The sequence below is a fragment of the Colossoma macropomum genome, unplaced genomic scaffold (genome assembly GCF_904425465.1).
Source record: "Colossoma macropomum unplaced genomic scaffold, Colossoma_macropomum, whole genome shotgun sequence".
NCBI classification, from domain to species: domain Eukaryota; kingdom Metazoa; phylum Chordata; class Actinopteri; order Characiformes; family Serrasalmidae; genus Colossoma; species Colossoma macropomum.
Window position 1 is genome coordinate 9,675,547 of NW_023494795.1, and position 19,413 is coordinate 9,694,959.

General features: G+C 36.6%; 1 protein-coding gene and 2 non-coding genes across 3 annotated transcripts in view; 2 read left to right on the forward strand and 1 right to left on the reverse strand.

Moving 5' to 3' along the window:
- Window positions 1-19,413, forward strand: part of adgrf6 (adhesion G protein-coupled receptor F6) — a 228,232-nt gene that overhangs the window by 149,707 nt on the left and 59,112 nt on the right. The window lies entirely within an intron of this gene.
- On the forward strand, window positions 18,029-18,100 carry trnae-cuc. The gene has a single exon. It is a non-coding gene; the product is annotated as a tRNA-Glu (tRNA).
- On the reverse strand, window positions 18,186-18,273 carry trnay-gua. Its single transcript is given in 2 exon segments — window positions 18,186-18,221; window positions 18,237-18,273. It is a non-coding gene; the product is annotated as a tRNA-Tyr (tRNA).

Sequence of the window (19,413 nt, forward strand, 5' to 3'; positions counted from 1 at the left end):
ACTCTGTAACATTGGTAAAAAATCAAAGTAGCAAATTAACTAATATTAACTAAATTTGAAAAAATACTGTTATAGGGAAAATGTATTCAAGAACAGTAACAACAGTATATGTAATTCATTACTGTGCACCTCTGCACGTAAATTCAAACAGAAAGGAAATGCATGGATAACACAGAATAAACACAAGGCGATGCATGTTGTTCACACTTTTTCAAGGACTGAAAAGACGTCACTTCATTTGCTTTAACCATCATTTTGCAAAGAATATGAAACTCAAGTTTTTTAATTGACTATTTTAATTGTGTTACACAGGTGCAGGATGCATCTCCTGCAAATATACAATCAACACAAACAGCTGTCCAACTACTAACAAACCAGTACAATTCAAATGTCAACTCAGCTTAACGGAGTTACGTGGTTTCAGTTACAGCTCAAAGACCATCCAGATAACAACATCCACTGGTACCAGTGAGTAATCAGTCCTTCTTTAGATCCTTCTTTTTTCAAATTTGGTTTTCCAGCCCACTTTAATTTTTTTGTATGTGCAGTGTGTGAGTTTCAGTGTTCTGTCCATTGTTTTGTATTTATTACAAAGAGGGCAACTATGTGGAAGGATGACAAAAAGCTTTGGTTTGGAAATATATATTCTGTGTAGTGTTTGAGATTTCAGTGTTTGCCAGACACAAAGTACGTCCAAAGAATAAGAAGCAGTATCTGATCTGTAGTTAGACAGACCTCTGCCATTGTGATAAGGACAGTGCTCTCCGAAATTTCAATCATTTACAGGCATTTCCTGTCCCAGAAGCTGTCATACTACACTAAAGAATAATTCTAGTGAGTAGACTCGAGCAAGACAAGAAATGACAAACAGAGCAAACATATTTACATAGTTTTATATTTAGTGTAGAACAAATCCAAAGTTTCTCTTAAATAACAGTTTTCTGTTTTTAGGCATGCCATAGGACTACAATACTGTTTAAGATTTATTCTTTTAAAATGTAATATACAGTGATGCATCGCCATCATGACACTTCCCTATTCTTCCTCCTCTTCTTCTCAAGAATACGTCTTCCAGAAAAAATATGATCATGACAAAGCATGTTAAAGATAACACACCAAGCTTTTATTGACAAAACAATAAAAAAAAGACAGTACAAGTTTTGCTTATAGGACTGTCTGTGTACATACTCAGACATTAGTGTGTGCTTGTTCCATTTGTTATTTACAGTTTTTCGCCATGTTTCCGCCTGTGTTTTCAAATTCTCATGTTTGCTCATGTATTTACTCATGCATTCCTCTTTAGACTCTGATTGCAATGACCCAACATTCGGACCTGGAAAGGTGGGAGATGTGAGGTATGCTCCCTGTCCTGAAGGCATGGCTGGTAATAAAACAGGTACATGTGAAACACGAGGAGGAAGTTGGAGTATAAAAGATAACTGTGTCCTGCGCGTCATTCAGAATCTGAAAGTACAAGCTGAGGTAATGCAGTTTTGTCCTGAAAGATCATTTTCAAAAATGATAATTTTGTCTGAATTATGCAATTTCAATGACTTTAATGATTTGTGCTTTTCCTTTATCTGTAGCATTTAGACCCATTAGAAATCCCACAGTTTGTGGCTAATCTCAGCACTGTTGCTGAGAATAATGCTCCTAACATAACAAACTCTACAGCGACTGTATTAACGATTGTTGAGTTGCTGAAAACCATTGCAAGTCTCTCACAGACAGTTGCAGTTAACCAAACGACCATGGAGGTACGCATGTTCATTTTTATTGTTTTAACAGTTTTTATATCTTATTTAATTCAGTATATCGTCACTGTTGGAACAAAACTTTTTTTTTTTTTAAACAGTCGGCTTTTGTACAGAATTTTCAGAGTGAATAGATCAATAGAACGATCCAAAAGTACTTCTTTTAAATTTCTATTATAAATTGAGATTGTTTTCCCTTTCTTGTAAAGTTACCAAATTTGTAGGTACAAAGTTTTGTTCCTTCAGCAACAATATGTGGTATTCAAAGTGCAAAAGTGAATAAGTAAGTTAGAATTAAGCTTGACATTGACAAGTTTACATTACTTGTACTTCAAATAACCTCATAACTCTTTGCTACAGTGTGATTTTGGTAAAAACATATGTTGCCTAATCAATTTGATTGTCCACATGTGCTGTATTTAATGAGTATTTCAATTTCAAGGAATTCCTAAATACACTGGAAACCATCGGATCAAACGATACAACATGGAATACACTGAACAGCAACGACGCAACTAAGAATGCGAGCTCTGAACTTCTGAAGTCTGTTGAGTCTATTGGAGGGAGACTCTTGAATAAAAGCTTGGAGATAAATACTCCAAGCATCCAACTTAAAAAAAATAATTTTACTGACTCTTTTAATGGAACATTTGGTCAAAATCTAACAACACAAATAGAGATCCCAGGGGTGGCAAAAAGTGAATTCACTTTTATCACCATCATAGTTTTTGAAGCTCTTGACAATATTTTGCCTGTTCGAAATGCAACCAACAATGGCAGCAGTACAGCTGATGTCGTCATCAATGGAAATGTGGCTGCAGTAATTTTGAACAATACAGTTCAGAACATCTCTCTTTCCTTCGATTTAAATCACACGTCATTTAAAAACCCTCAGTGTGTCTTTTGGAACTTCAGTCTTTTGGATGGGGATGGAGGATGGGACTCAACTGGATGTAGAGCAAAACCTGTAGTGAACCAAACTGGCAAGTTTAAGTGTGAATGCGACCACACAACCTCATTCTCGATCCTGATGTCTCCTTTTTTTGTGGATAATCCTGCTTTAGCCTTTATAACATATATTGGTGTTGGCATTTCAATGGGCAGCTTGATTTTGTGCCTCATCATTGAGGGCATTATTTGGAAGACAATGACGAGGAATGACACATCCTACATGCGCCATGTCTCCATAGTCAACATCGCTCTGTCCCTCCTGATTGCAAATATATGTTTCATCATTGGAGCAGCTATTGTTAAAGAAGGAGGGAAGACACCAGAGGGCCCCTGCAGTGCAGCAACGTTCTTCATGCACTTCTTTTACCTTGCTCTCTTCTTCTGGATGTTGCTTTCAGCACTCTTGCTTCTCTACCGGACTGTTATGGTGTTTTCTGGAATGTCCAGGTGCAAAATGATGGCCATAGCGTTTACTGTTGGCTATGTAGCCCCGTTACTCATAGCTGTCATCACTGTGGCAGTAACAGCTGGAGGTGGAGGATACGTCCAGGAAGAGAACGCCTGTTGGCTGAACTGGTACAAAACTAAGGCCCTCCTGGCGTTTGTGATTCCTGCTCTGACTATTGTAGCTATAAACCTCCTGGTGCTTGTTGTGGTGTTATACAAGATGTTAAGGAGGGGAGTTGGTGTCGCCACTCAGCCAGATGAGAAACATGCCTTAGTGGTCATTGCCAGATGTGTGGCCATTTTAACCCCTCTCTTTGGTCTGACCTGGGGATTCGGCATTGGGACCATGGTGTCATCTGATTTAGGAGTTCACATTGTGTTTGCACTCCTCAATTCACTGCAGGTAGAATGTTATATTCTTTACATTTATATTTGTTATATTTGAGCTTATGTATTTTATCTGTAATTGCAACATACAGTGTCCAGTGTCCATGGTAAATTTTTGTTCACCAAGACACTTACAAGATACAAGGTGCGACCGTGGTCCAGTTGTAAATGTTAAATTAGTTAATGCTACATTCACTTTCTGAGGGTAAAGGGACATATTTGTTTTAAAATGTTCTCAAATAGGAAAAAAGTCAGGAAAAGGTGTATAGAGTCAGTTAACTTCTGAACTATATCTATAACAATATGGTACAATTTTGTTTCCTAACTACTGGTCCCGAAGACATACCCATAGGGGGTACCACCCTAGTGGCATGAGGGGTACCATCCCAGTGACGTTCCCAGTGCCTTTTTTTCCGAGGAATTTACAATAATTGACAACCCTAGTAAAAATATGGACTCTCTTGTTTAACAGCTTGATCTAACACTAGAAATGTTAAATAAGAGGCAAAATTATTCAAAGAAAAAATTAATTACTTATATTTTTTTCTCAAAACACGTGACAGTTACCCTTACGTTTGGTATTTTTCTCACTGATAACACCAAGCAAGGGTTTTCAGTATGATTCTGCTGAGGAGACAAGGTTTACCCTGCAAAAACTTCATCCTGTGTTTAGTGAATCAAGACTTGTGTATTTTGCGGTATGGCCTATATTATTATCTGGCTAATCATGACCCTGCTTTATCTATAAGGTAGAGGCAGCCAGTTTTGTTATAAAATCTCCTGGTCTTTCATATTTAGTCCATGATGCAATTTCCCAGTGCCTTTGGAATTAAAATGGCCCTTCAGCATCACAGATCTTCCACCATTCTTCCTACTATAAATAAGGGTATTTTCTAAATGTCCCTGACGTTTTATGCTAACTCACTTATACGATTTGTCCCAAAAATCTGACTTTTGCATCTCACCACTGGAACCTGGTTCCAGAAAGTTACACTTAGTTACCTCTAGGTGATTGTGGTTCGATGAGAACAAATGCTTTGTCTAGTGATCACAGTTTTTTATTAGCTTGGAGGTTGGTGATCACAGAATGCAACCAGTACTCCTGTAACTGTGCTCTGATCCTTTTTGCCTCTTAAACCATCCTTCTCACTGCCACAGACTCAGCTGTCTGAATTTCTTGATTTTTGCCTAAATAATGAAAGTTATTATAGCAATTGCTCGATTTGTGATGGTCAGCAACTTTTGTCTTGTTTTATTTGTGCATTCTTTGACCTTCCCCATGTTGAAGGATGTCTTGTTGCGTTTGGCCTGCATGTCACCTCATGTTTATGTCCCAGAGAAAAAAGAAGCTATGGGTGACCTCTTAAGAGTTCCTAAATACTCAGATGTGCTTTAGAAACATGACTGGGATTGCATAACATTTTACATTTACAGCATTTGGCAGACACTCTTATACAGAGCAACTTACAGTCTAAATATCTTACACAGGTAGGGAAAGGTAGTGTTAGGAATCTTGCCGAAGGACTCTTATTGGTATAGTGTTGGTTGCTCACCCAGGCAGGGATTGACCCCAGTCTACAGCGTAGAAGGCAGAGGTGTTACACATTACACTACACCAACTCATGATTTTCATCATAAGATGTTCTATGCCTACCAATAATTGTGGCACATGTGTTTTTAGTAAAAAAAGAATGATTAAAAAGGTTAGATTTCTCACGTTTTCAGAGCAGATTAAGCTGATTAACAAAACGACATTTTATAGCCTTTTTACTCATTTCAAACAAGGCTGCCAATTGTGGAGGACACAGTACATGCTGCTACTTAGAAATGTGTAACTTCAAAAATAGATATACTAAAAATGTTTAACGGAAACCTAACAGTATGATTTTGATTATATTATATTAGATATTCTACAGTGAAAGAATTCACGTTTGATTGATTGATACTTTATATTTGATTTATACTTTAAAACTGTTTCATTTCATCTCTTCGAAGGGTTTCTTCATTTTGGTGTTCGGAACATTGCTGGACAGTAAGGTATGTATTCTTTGTGAGCCTTGACAAATATAAAAACACTGTCAGGATCCAATTCTATTTTTTGACTATCGAGCTGATAATATTTAAACACTTATCTGTTTTTAAAAAACACTAACAATTCTTTCACTTGTGTTGTGGTTGCAGATTCGAGAGGCACTGGCAGGAAAGTTGTCACTGGTGAACCGTAGCTCTAACCGCACTAGGGTAAATAACCTTCATATCAGAACTTCCTTCCTTTCAAAGCTACTTACACCTTAACATTAACAATACTGAATCTTTGATCGTTTTACATTACAGAGTACAAGTGCGGGACCTTCTTCCTCAAGTGGCTTTGCTTTCCTTCAGCGGTTACGACGGAGAAGTATGTAATTGAACAGAAGTTTGATTCATATGATATGAATACGCATGTATGATGTATCTTTCTTTGTAATTAAAAGTTTTGTCACACCATTATCCTGCCATCATCAAAGGCTAGATAGAACAAAGAAAGATGCCTAATTCTTTCTTTAGGTAAAATTTTGCCTAATTATATGTCCTTAGATAAAATTTTTGACATCCCGTTCCATACTGTCACTTAGCACTTATTTTTCATTCACCATTTGGTTCATTTCTAAATTGCACCAAACATTTGTGCAGAATCTTGTTTTGTAATTAGTCTGCTACTAATTATAAACTGGTCTTTTGCAGATGGGTACAACATATCGGACAACAGCGGGTTCACTGCATCTTCATCGTCAAGCAACTCAGATACATTTGTCAACACTTAAGCTAACTGAATCCAAGCTTGCCCCACATTGTCAGTTTAGTGTAGTGTTAAAAAAAAATCCCTATACACGATATATCTGCAAAAAAAATGGATTTTTGTAATTGTTGATGTATTAACAAATGAAAATGTCAACCCTATGTCACAAGAACTTCAGAGAACTTTCTGGTGGATAACGGCAGTAGCTCCGCTTTGGTACAGTGAATTTCACACTAATCTTCCCAAGTTAAAAACTTTGATGCTGAGTGTTTAATTTTTTGGTTAAATAATCTTGAACATGCATTAGCCACATATTTTGTTGTAGTGTTTAATAAAGAAGCATTGACATGCAGTGTGTCCCAATTCAGGGGATGGATCCTTCAAAGGACACAGTCTATGAAGGTATGTCTTTCGAAGGCTGCTTAGACCCGTGTAGGCTGAACTGAAATGAGACGGTCTGCTCTACGGCGGATTTTCTGTTTGCATCACAGCACCTCTGTTCCCGCCCTTACCATTGTGCCACGAAACGCAGCTCTTGTCAAGTTCTTTAAAGTTCTTTAAAGATGGAGCCAGAAACTTTGATTTTAGTTGTTTATTTTTTCATTTATGAAAGCTGGAGATGCTTGGTTTTTTTGTTGTTGTTTTTTTTTTACATTTGTATCGTTAGCTGTTCACCTCAGTTTAAACCCAATACTTATATTTAAAAGTGTCTCTTCAGCTGCTGTTCGCTTCTCTGTTGATGCTGCCATGTTCTTGAATCCTCGCTGGCACACAGTGAACCTCGGGATATGTCAGCTGGCGAAGGATGCACCCATTGGACCCTTTGTCGCCGTGGTAAAGAAGCACACATTTCTCGGTCGCATGTGAAGGAGACTTCTAAATGGGACAGCCTAGTCTGTGATGCAGTCAGCCTTCAAATGCAGCCTCTGAAGGGCGCAGCCCCTGAATTGGGACACACTGTTCACAAAGGTGTTTTTACACTGCACATCCAAAACAGATCTGACCCAGAGGGGAACCAATGGAATGTTTGAGTTCTATTTCTATTCTGCTCAAGAGATCGCTGAAACCATTCTGATAACTGCAATTAATGATTTTATTGTCTTTTTGGCCATTTTATGCTGCTCTAAAGTGTCTCCTATGTGTTTAATTTGGCTAATTAGCTACTTTTCTTGCCAGTTAGCTTAACAAATTGACTGACATAAAACAATATACTGCACTGTTCTACATACATACACACACATAAATGTCTACAATGTGTAAATTTCATATTTTTCTTTGTCAAAATATGAGCCAAAACACACTTTCTGAAGAGACTAGCATAAAGGCTAAAAACATTAGTTTCTTATCTAACTTCTTTCATCTTATAGCAAACTTTTTTAACAAAGTAATAATTGTCAAAATTATTGGTGATTGGTAATATTGCTTGGTGAAGGATTCCTTTCTGCGATATATGTTATAGTAGCTCTACTTGCTTTTGATAGATGAAAATCCATTATAAACCTGGGTACATTTAACATTAAAGCCTCAAACATAAGATTTTACAATTACTGCCAGTGTTTTGTTGGTTCTTTTTGTAGTTACTCTTATTAAGTTGAGCTGCTTCCACACTGACTGCATCTGAGTTATCTACCTGGAAGTATATCAAATGTTTTGATTTGGTGTATTGAATTCAGAACATACATACATACATCATCTAAACCGCTTATCCTTCTGGGTCGCGGTGGGTGCTGGAGCCTATCCCAGCTGTCATTGGGCGGAAGGCAGGATACACCCTGGACAGGTCGCCAGTCCAGTGAATTCAGAACAATTTATTCAAAAATTAACAAGTCTATTTAAGAAGTTAATGAGTATACACCCTAGTTAATGTATTTTATTGGTTGTAGTGAGTTAAGTTTTATTTTTTGGGGGTTAAACCAGTGACATAAGATGCTGTTTATAGTAGGCTGTGTTGGGGGTTACATCAATGATGGACAGTTGTTTTACCTTGGAAACACTTGCTAGAGTAGGCTGAGCATAAATTAGAAATAATTTCATATCTGTTCCAAACCAACCAAAATTCCTCAACCTATTTTTGTTGATGCCCCATGCATGCTGCCTAGATTTTAACTCCAATTTTGCCAAGTATGTTGCCCTTTATTTGCTGGCTCCCACATATACAGGCAGAACACCTGCTCCACTTAGACACTATATGCTTGCAACATAATCAACTGTGTGCATATAGTGATTGCAATCAATTATATTATACTCAATTGTTTTGTGGTGCATTGCGGTGATGGATTTTGTGTAAACTTGCATATTATATACAGATAAATAACTAAGACATTGCTTCGAATCATGTGGAATTTGCCTTGGCATGCCAAGAAGCTAGAGAACTGTGAGATGTTAAGCTTGTGTAAAACACAGACTTCAATACTGATGCAGAGTTTATTAGCAATTATACAAGACTGAAGCGAATAATGCACTGTCCTGGCCAAAGGTTATATTCCCAGTAAGTCAGCATATGAAAAGACAAAACACTATAGAGTTTACAAAGGCTCAGAATTAACTATATTGAAATAGCAATACCTTACAAATGCTCTGGGGGGCACACTGCTCACATCACCTCACGTGTAACAAGTGTTCAATACAACTAATTTGCTTTAAAGACATGTTACCTGATGAAAATGCCATTAAACACTTATTTAATATGCCAAATATGCTTATCTTGCACTCTTCAAATTACTATATGTAAACAGACATGCTAAACTATCAATGTCTCCGGTTCCAGAAATAGTCAGTTATAATGCAGCATCGTAACAGTGTTATAACTGCTTCTTTGTTAACATTATTACCGTTAGTTTTTATCCAAAACTCTTCATTAACCTCAGCAATATAAACTTGGGCATTATTACATGCACTTTAATATCATTGTATTTACAGTGGCCTCATTCACCAAACATTCTTAAGAAGACATTTCTTCTTAAGACCCACTTACGCAGTTTTCACAATGATTCTGACATTCACCAGTGTTTTCTTATTTGGGATTTATTCTTAGGTAAGAACAGGATCTACGCACACAAGAGCACAGAGGTCTATACAGTTCTGCAGTTTAAGAACTTGTGAATCTGACAGACTTTTTCTCAGGACCTTTCTCAAGAACAAATTTAAGAAAAACAGGAAGATACTGGTGAATAAGTCCTAATATTCTTCTAACCAACATTCTTTTGTCTAATGGAAATAAAAAAGAGGTGCAACTATTAGGATGAAAATAGAAACTGATCTATCTAGAACGGGTGTGTCAAACACTAGTAAAAGGGACATATTAGAAAATCTCAACAAATCTGTGGGCCAGAGGACAAAATGTTTGGTAACACTTTATTTGGATAGTCCACTTTAGATGCTTTGTAGATAGTTAATTTACTTTCAAGTTACATTCAACTAAATATCTGCTAAATCGGCCATAATTTTCTTTAAACCTGCTCTAGTACTAACCTTAACCTCAAACCAAAACCTAAACCCAACCCTCACCCTGGTCCAAATCCTAACCCTAACCCTACCACTGTTTAGAATCGGTGGAGTTTCAACAGATAGGTTGTTAACAATTTGAACATCTGTAGATAATCTGTAGGGGACTATAGTGGACTATCCAAATGAAGTAAGACCAAATGTTTTTATTATTTTATTTTATTTATGTATTTTATTATTATTTAATTAATGTTGTTCTGTAACCCGAACTGGCCATTGTTTATTCAAAATATGCAAAACCTTTAATAGTAAAATACAGACACTTGTAGTAGATCTAAAATATTACATGTATACTTGAAATGTCCAAAATGTAAATGTCCCCTGGTACTCGGTCTTTAAACCTACCTATCCGCTTGAACAACACACCTGGCCTCCTTTCTTTGCTGCAAATTCATGAACATTTGGGCTCAATTTCTGAGCAGCTGAGCTAATATTAGGTGTTTATGTTGGTTGAACTGCAGCTGAAATGTAGCTGGTATGTTTGGTGACATGACTGGTGTGAAATGGCGTAGAACTGAGGTGTAACCGCTGTCCCATAGATTGTGGATTGGGGTAGGAGAGTCGGAGCACGCATTGTTGCAGTGCATGCTGAGGACTGTAGTGAGCTGGCTAATATTAATAGAAAATTTAAATACTTTCGTGGGCCGGAAAGGATTGTGGGGTCTTGTGTTTGGGATTTAAAGTGTGGCTCTCATTTTCTGTCTGAAATGAGTGCAAGTGGCTCAGCCACTCCCAGCAAACTCTCTACAACAGAATGGTGGTGCAAATCAGAAGCTGTAAGCAGCCCTGGGGACTTTGTCTATCTGTTCAGAATCGACACTGAGCTTGTTTTCTCCTCGCTCCAGTAGCTGAGACGTTTGGGTAAGGTCTTCATGAACGAGTTAGCATATTTGAGGTGTTTGGATGTGTATCATATACCCATGCTTTGTCAGTACACCACTCATTGTTGTACTCGACCAGGAAATCTAAATATTGCTAACAGGAGAGGAATGCAGCTCAAGTTTGCTCTGTCTGTTCACCCTTTCAAATAGCTTGGCTAATAAACCATCCAGGCCACACAAAGCTAAAGTTAGCTTCTTATTCACCAGTTTCTTATTTGACTGTTTCTCAGACACCAGAATGTAATTGCTACACCGTTAAAGGTGGAACGGAAAAATTGAATAAGAAGCTAACTTTGTCCAGGGTTATCCAACTGAATCAGTTTTTTTCCCATTCTTTAATTTTTTTATATTGATAGTGAAAGGAATATTTTTTTTGTTTTAGGAATATTATGGATTGGGTTAAATAAAATTACATTTTAAAGCGCATCGTTTCGTGCACCTGTATCAAAAAAATAATATATTGTGACCCTGCATGCACTGCATGCAGTTTTCACTGCTTGCTTTCTAGTAGCAGGTAACCAGCTAATAACACAGTTCTTTCTGAGTTAAAACAGGTGTATTAGAACAGGAACTGGGATGTCTTAAACATGTTGAGCTACAAGGCTGAGTCATTCAAAAGGAAAAAAATCCCATATTTAGTTACAGGTGGAAATAGGTGTATTTTCTGTCATTTTAAAACATGACAGCAGGGGGCACTGAAGTTTTGCCTGTGGCTGTCGTGTGGGTCAGGATTGAAAAGTGATGCAAAACAGAAACTAAAAGTCCTAAATCGGGATGTAAACATTTAGGTAATGTTCTAAATGGACCACCTGACGATAATGCAGGGCTGTGAGTGATGTGAATAGAACAGGTGGAAAACTAAAGTGTGAATAAAAGCAACCAAGTTATGTAACAGAGAGAGAGAGAGAGAGAGAGATGAAGACAGATAAACATGTAGTCCTGTTTTTATGTAATTCAGTACTGAGTGCCAGAAATGATTGCAAGTCACTTCATTCGAGTCTCAAGTCTTTAGTAGAGAATTTCAGCCTCATTATTAGCTGCATCAGCTCTGTTATCAGGTCTGACACAGCTTCAAATAACAAGCCTTTCATTACCAAAAAAGTCTTCTTCAGTCTAAAGAACAGAACTGGAGAGCTACACTCTGTAAACACTGTGTGTAAAATAATTAAGCACAGTATTTACTGAATTAAAATGGCTGGTTTGTCTGTGGTTTACAAGTATGTTTGCTAGTTAGCATGAAAGCTAATCCAACTTAAGCTTTACTAAATTTTAAAGAATTTAGTAAAAAAAAGAACTGAAGATAAATTAGCTATTGCTGGTTTTGCCTTTCCTTTAAACACCACATGTTCAGTCCTTTTCACTCAAAGGAGTTCTACAAAGAAAAACTCACTGTTTGAACCAGACACCACTGCGAGCTGCAAGGAAAACTGCATTACAGACAAAAAAAATGAAAAGTCAGCTCAACTTTATATTTCAAGTCAGAGTTAACTCAACCTGAGGGGCCTAGAGTTCACTTAACTTATTCTTCTCAGTTTAGAGCTCTCCATACATTTTTATTACTACCAATTACAGCATACCAATAATTATATTAGTACTAACATATCGGGACAAAACCTCGTATCGCCATTTGTGGCATTTTTCAGTTTTTGACATAATTTCAAAATGCCTGTTGCCCTGTACATAGTTTAGAAATTTCATAATGAATGGACCAAAAGAAACATCACAAAACGACTTGAAAAAACATCTGGTTCCATTGACTTACATTAAAAGTATGTTTTTTCCTTCTCCTGTAAAGTTACCATTTTGGAGATACGAGGTTTTCTTCCCACAACAGCGATAAATATTTTGAAAATCTTCATTCAGTTGTACCATCGTGGGAAGCTTTCCATCACACACTGCCACCAGGCCTTTTTGGGGCTCCTAGTTCAGGACAGCTGTGGCATCACCGAGATTTGAAAAAAGCTTTAAAGTGAAGCTTCAGCTGTTTATTATTTCACCGTCAGTGTTTGAATCATGGGTCAGTAAATTTTATCAAAACCACTAAAAAGTAGCAAAATCTAAAGCATTCTTTATTATACATACATTCTAAATGTGTAGCTGTTGTGATTTGTAGTCCAGGCCTATATTCCACAGTGACCAATGATATTTGGATGAATCTCCACTGCTTCTACAATAGAACAAAGAAAACAGAGAGTAACCCAAGCTAGACTAGCAACTGTGTAACACAGTAAGGTCCATTACCTTGTTCCAGGAAGGTTTGTAGGCGGGTCAGCTGTCAAGGGAAAAAAAAACGCTTTAGAGTCTCAAACCTGTGTGCTGTGGATTAGTGTGAGCTTTGGTTGCTTGGTTGTTGGAGTCAAGGTAAGATGAACAAGTTTCTTGGGATTTTTGGGAAAATCATTTTTAATTTTTTTTTTTAAATGTTAATATCTGTTCATTTCAACTTTTGGAACACGTGAAACACTTCAAATGCTTACTTTGCTTGGCTGATAAAAACTTTGGTTAAGTTTGAACTGATCTAAAGTTTCCTGTCAAACACACAACCGTTTGAGTGTCTGAGATCACTTGTCATATTAATAACTACTGTTAAAAAGTACTGTTACTTTATTTACAGTAAAAGCTTCCACAGTGTCAACAAAAACATTATGAACTCAAGACCAGCAGCTGTTTTAACATGTTTTATTCAGTACTGCAAGTTAGGTTTTTTGGGAAGGATAATAAATTATAAAATGATTAATATATGTACTGTAAAGAATTGTTTAACTTAATATCACTTAGCAAATATGAGGCATTCTGGATGTTAATTTTAGTATAACTTCAGTCTCAATGTTGGACAGTTTTCTCACTTATTATGTAACATCTACAGCTCTGTTCAGCATTCTTCACACGTAACTTTTATTTGTTTTTTGTTTTTTTTTTAAATTTTTTTTCTACAGATTATTTGAACCTATCATACCTAAATCAGCATCATATACATGTCCCTGCGACCAGACTGGCTTTATGTTATTGAAAATTGCAAACTTTTAAATGGGTGAATGGTGATCCCAAACTTTTGACCTATATATATGGGCTGTGAATGAAATGTCATTGATTTTAGCTGAATTTCAGAAATATGATGTTAGAGGAGCCTCAATGTCTAGTGAAGGTTTAGTGCCAGAGGAGTGCTATGTGTGTGTGCTAAAGGCAGCGTTTATGAAGATCACTACTGTAAAGGAAGTAACTTCAGGATGTTAACTTGAATTGTTTATAGTTCCCTGTTTTGCCTCCGTCCTCTACCCTCCAAGAACACTGAGGTTATTTGGAAGATCAACAGACAAGTTGATGACAATTGTTGATGATTTATTATTATTATTATTATTATTATTATTATTATTATTTGTAGTAGTAGTACTAGTAGTAGAATTATATTACACAGTTCCTAGGGTTTGGAATCAAGTGTTTTCAGTAATACAAAACCAAATTTGTTGCAGATACATAGAAGAACTCAGAATAAAATAAAATGCCAAAGCAGATGATGTAGATGAAACTATTACTAATTGATAATTAGTGTATTATTTATCATTTAATAACCTCTTGCTGTTCCCCAAAACGTATTGAATACAACAACCTAGAAAATACTTTCATGTTTCTAGTTTATAGTCTTTGAATATTGACAGTATAAGTTGGTACTGAATACAGCAACAGCGTTTAATATGACAGGTGCTTTTAAACTTGTATATGGTAAAATATATTTCTGCTTCTGGATATCTAAGCATAAGCTTGCATATCTATTTCTATCATTTTAATTTTTTTTTTCACATAATTAGAAAATTGCAGCAGTATTTTTTGTCATTTTGTTCAATTTTAATGATGATTGGACTGATTAATTTCGTTCATTTCCTTTCAAAGTTAAGAACATTTTTCCCCTTTCCTGTAAATTTACTGTTTTGGAGATACTATACTGGAAAGCGGTAATATCTAGTTTAATGTGGAATCTAATGTGATGCAAGAAAGATGCCTTCACTCAAAACCTGTTCGACCTGAGGTTGAGGTTTTCACCCCAAGCAACTGAGACAGGATTGTTTGGCTGAAAGTCCTTGATGCAGGCTACTTGTTTACATGGAAATTTTGAGTCATGTGTTTATTAATTTATACTGTACTGACCTCAAAATTGAAGCTGGAGGTCATTTATTTAGTTTCATTTAGCTAAAGTCAGAAGGTAGAAAGAAGTGTGCAGGACAGGTCCTCGTGGCATTCAGTAACACAGTGTTTGAGGCATTGTGAAGGAAACACTGAGGAGAAAGTAGTAACACAACAAAATGAGAAGATTTAGGATTCGTGTTCAAGACTATAGTAAGAAAATTGACATGCTTGGTCATTAAACATTATTAATGCTCTATGTTCTTTATTTTCATCTGTGTTCTTTTCTCTACAGAGGAAAATACAGTGATGGTGTCAACCGGAAACCAATGAAGTGAACAGATTTATCATTTGTATGTTTTTATACTTTGCTGAAACTTAAACTGCTTCTGTGTTGTCACCTGTTCTCTTCAGTCATGATTTATTGGCATCAAATTGGTGAGCACTGTTAAGCGTTTCCCTCCTATCTTTTATATAATAAGGATTCAAGCGTCCATAAACATGCCATTTCTTACTTTGTCACTTTCAGATATCCTACACCAATAGACATTTAGATGGCATCAAAATACACCCTGACATTTACAGCTTTTGTACTAGTGAGCTGTGTTATGGAAACGCAAGGATTCTTTGAAGCTCCAAGCTACCCTGCGAAGGTAAAGTTTACAGTACACACAATCACACACATAGTCATGTCAAGGTTGGAGAGTGACACAACACTAAAGTGGATTGCATTCTGGTTAATAACCATGACAAAACATAAACCAAATTACATTTAAAGACCTTTGACAGGGATCACATATCAGGTGCTGACATAATACATTTTACAGTTACATTATGGATAATACGTTATAATGAACAACATGAAGATGTGCAACAAATGTTGAGAATTTTCAACTGATTTTGTAAGATTTGTTTGACATTTGTGTCATTCGTGTTTTTGTATCACTATGTCTTAGTCATAAAGCAGGATTTAAACCAAGAAGGTAATTACAGCTAAACCAGATAAACAGAAATAGTTTCCATTAACAAGATACATACAGTATTGACAGAAGTCAGAGAACATTTTTATTTAATTTCCAGTCAAAAACAAAACATAAAGTACAAGTTATTCATTCTGCAAACATTTCACTGTTGTCGGAACAAAACCTCGTATCTCCAAAATGGTAACTTTACAGGAGAAGGAAAAAACCTACTTTACTTTTAATGTAAGTCAATGGAACCAGACTTTTTTCCAAGTCATTTTGGGTCATTTCTTTTGTTCCATTTATCTTGAAACACAATGTAAAGGAGAACAGACATTTTCAAATTATGTCAAAAACTGAAAAATGACAAAATTGGAAATATGAGCTTTTCTTCCGACAGCAGCGACATATTTAACAGAAAATTACACAAAAGCCTCAGCAACTAAATACTATGTCACTTGTTTCAGTATTTAGTGTGTCCACTCGTTCCCTGTTCTTTTCAGGAGACCTGCTTTCAGTTTTTCCAAGAAATCTGCAGGAATATTTTTAACACCTCCAAAGTTCAGTCTTAGAAGCTGGTTGCATTTTCTGCTTATCACGATCCAAATAACCCCAAACACATTCAGTGATGTTGACGTCTGGACTGGTCAGTCCTTTGTTCTGAGAACACCAGCAGCTTCTTTGTTTGATTTGCAGATATTCTGCTTTTGTTTCAGTTTCCTTTTCTCAGTAAGAGCTTCTTAACAGCTACACATCCTTTCAGACCCACAGCGCTGAGTCGTCTTCTCACAGTGGAAGGATGGACAGAAACACCTGTGGATGTTTTCAGATCTGAAGCAGCTTGATTTTCTCCTCTCTCTCAAAGATGGAAGCTTTAGATACTGTTTGTCTGATGGTGACAGCTTATGTGGTCTACCAGGTTTTGCACAGCTGCTAGTTTTGGAAAATCCTGTCTTTTCACTTATTCTCCCTCAGTTTTCCTGTTCTGCAAGAAAGATTATCTTATGTTTAATTTCCTCATAAACATCTCATGAAAAATGAATACAGTGTACCTAATGGCCATTTTGACTGGAGATTAAATAAATGAAGGGTGGTGTCATAGGAAAGAAGAAAGAGATCTTAACATATATGTAATTTCTTATAGACAACAATGAGGTCAGATAGAAAGACTAAACAAGACTTTTGCTGAAGTCTCCAGTTTTCTCACATGTGTCTCCCATTAAGTTTTAGGGCCTGTTCACACCTTGCATTAACATGCATTTTCGGTGATTGGATCACATTCGGGTTTCACTTGACCGCATGAAATGCCAGCTGGGCAGAGACGGATCTTAAACATGTTTAAGTGTAAACGGGATCCCCCAACCCATCCTCACAGGGTGCAGTCAGAATCAACAACAAGCTGCCCTTTATTACCCCGTCCCCTCAAATATTAACACCTGTTACTCAGTAAATTATTTCATTATGTTATTCGACATGTTCAGTATACTTGTTTTGAACATAGTCTATTGTCAGTTATTTTATGGCCCTCTTTAGACTCTAGGAAAGTCCAGTAAGCTGCTTAGACGCCTACTGTTTTACTATTATGCTGCTACTTGTGAAAGACTTTCTGTGTTACACACCCTCACTCTGTTTATTGCCCCAAAGCCAAGGAGAAAACTATTTCTTCCAGCTGTATACCTGTATATGGCTGGAATGGCAATAGACATTACTTCATCTGGCCTGATATACTACAAACCTAATTCCAAGAAAGTTAGGACAGTATGTGAAATACCAATAAAACCAGAAAGAGGTGTTTAGTAAATTCTGTTTGACCTGGACTAAACTGAAAATGGTACCAAAAATAATATCTGATGTGTTATCTTATGAACTGCATTGTTTTTTGTTAATATACACTAATTTAATACATTCTGAGGAGGCTGCTGTAAATGCTGAAAGAGCCTCATACCATTCTTATTTGCATTCTGGTGCACCCAGTGGTGATGTAAGAATGCTTATCTTCACCTGGTAGTGTAAAAAATTTGCATAAAGAAACTGTCATTGGCTTCAGCTGACAGAGGCCCTCGGGTACCATTGCATTTCTGCTTGTTTTGAATAAAAAAACCTTCAGACACATGACCCCTTGCGCCTGCATTAAACTTTTGGAATTGCTTTGGACGCCAGGCCCTCCAACAAGGAGACATGATCATTGCAGCTGCATTCGTGACCTTGAAAAAGTTTTTTGTCTAAAAATTTTTCTCATTTTGGTCCCTGGTGGTCTAGTGGCTTGGATTCAGTGCTCTCACCACTGCGGCCCGGGTTCGATTCCCGGTCAGGGAAGTCCTCTGTTTCTTGCTGACAAAAAACATAAATCAGCTGTCAGAATTTCCCTCACACCTCTTTGGTAACTTGCTAAAATGAGATGTCCTTTGAGCCAGATTTGAACCAGCAACCTAAGGATGGCCATTTATAACATCTACAGTCCTCCACTCTACCAACTGAGCTATCGAAGGTGACCAGTGCACTTGCCTGGCCTCCAGCTTTCATGGGACAAGCTTGAAATTCTGCCACTCGCCACTGTTGGCACCAATCTTGAGCAGACACCAAAACCATAAAACCGGATAAAAGACGTGAAACCTTTGATACTGGACAAAACAAAACAAAAACAAAAACACAGTTATAGATTTCTGGTGCTAAATGTTCTGTTACTTCGTGCAGTGAATAAACGAAATGAAAAAATGGCCTATATTAAAATTAACTACTTTACTATAATAAGCTGTCCAAATGTTTAATCTCCAGGTGAAGTACGAAGACGAAGATGGACAGCTGAACCACTTAAGGAACAAACGAGACAGTAAGAACTTTGTTTTTCTGTTCAAAACACTTTAACTTATTAAATACTTGAAGACTTTAGTTTCAGATTACTTTCTTTTTCTGAAAAGTGTACGTAAGGTTTTCATTCAGTAATATGACAGTGTCATGTTACCATCATTGGTAACTGTTAAGACAGATGCCACAATTTTTCATGTCATGATGACTAAACTAGAGTACATTTAACAGAAATGATCATGTGACATAAACCATCATGACGTCAAATAAATATATGATAATTACTGATAATAGTAACATGACATTGTTTTATTACTAAACAAAATCTGTCCTGACAACTCATCACAGCATATGACTTTTGCTCACGTTATTGCATGGTTATGTAAGTGTTAAGTAGCAAGTTTCATGTAAAGTGTTATCAACTGACACATAACCAATGTTGTTTTTTACTGTACTGTAATAAAAATATCAATATAAACGAAAGTGGCTGAAATATGAAGAATAATCACAGTCTCACTGTTTATCCAGCCAGCACTGCTGCACTGGAATACATTGTGGTGGTGGAGGTGAATGTTTCTGAGGTGATTTTGATACAGCTACTCAAATCATCCTTGGATCTATTCAGTCTTCAAATAGACAACGTCACCACAATCTCTGCTGTAGAAATATCAACAGGTGAGCTCAGTCTTTTTAATTTACACATAAACCAGAGATAAAGCAGTGGAAAGAAAATGGACACAATTATGGCACAAAAATAGCATAACCTGGTCAGCTACCTAATATGTTTAGCCTAAATTAGGTCTATAGTAGAGCGGTTTTTTAGT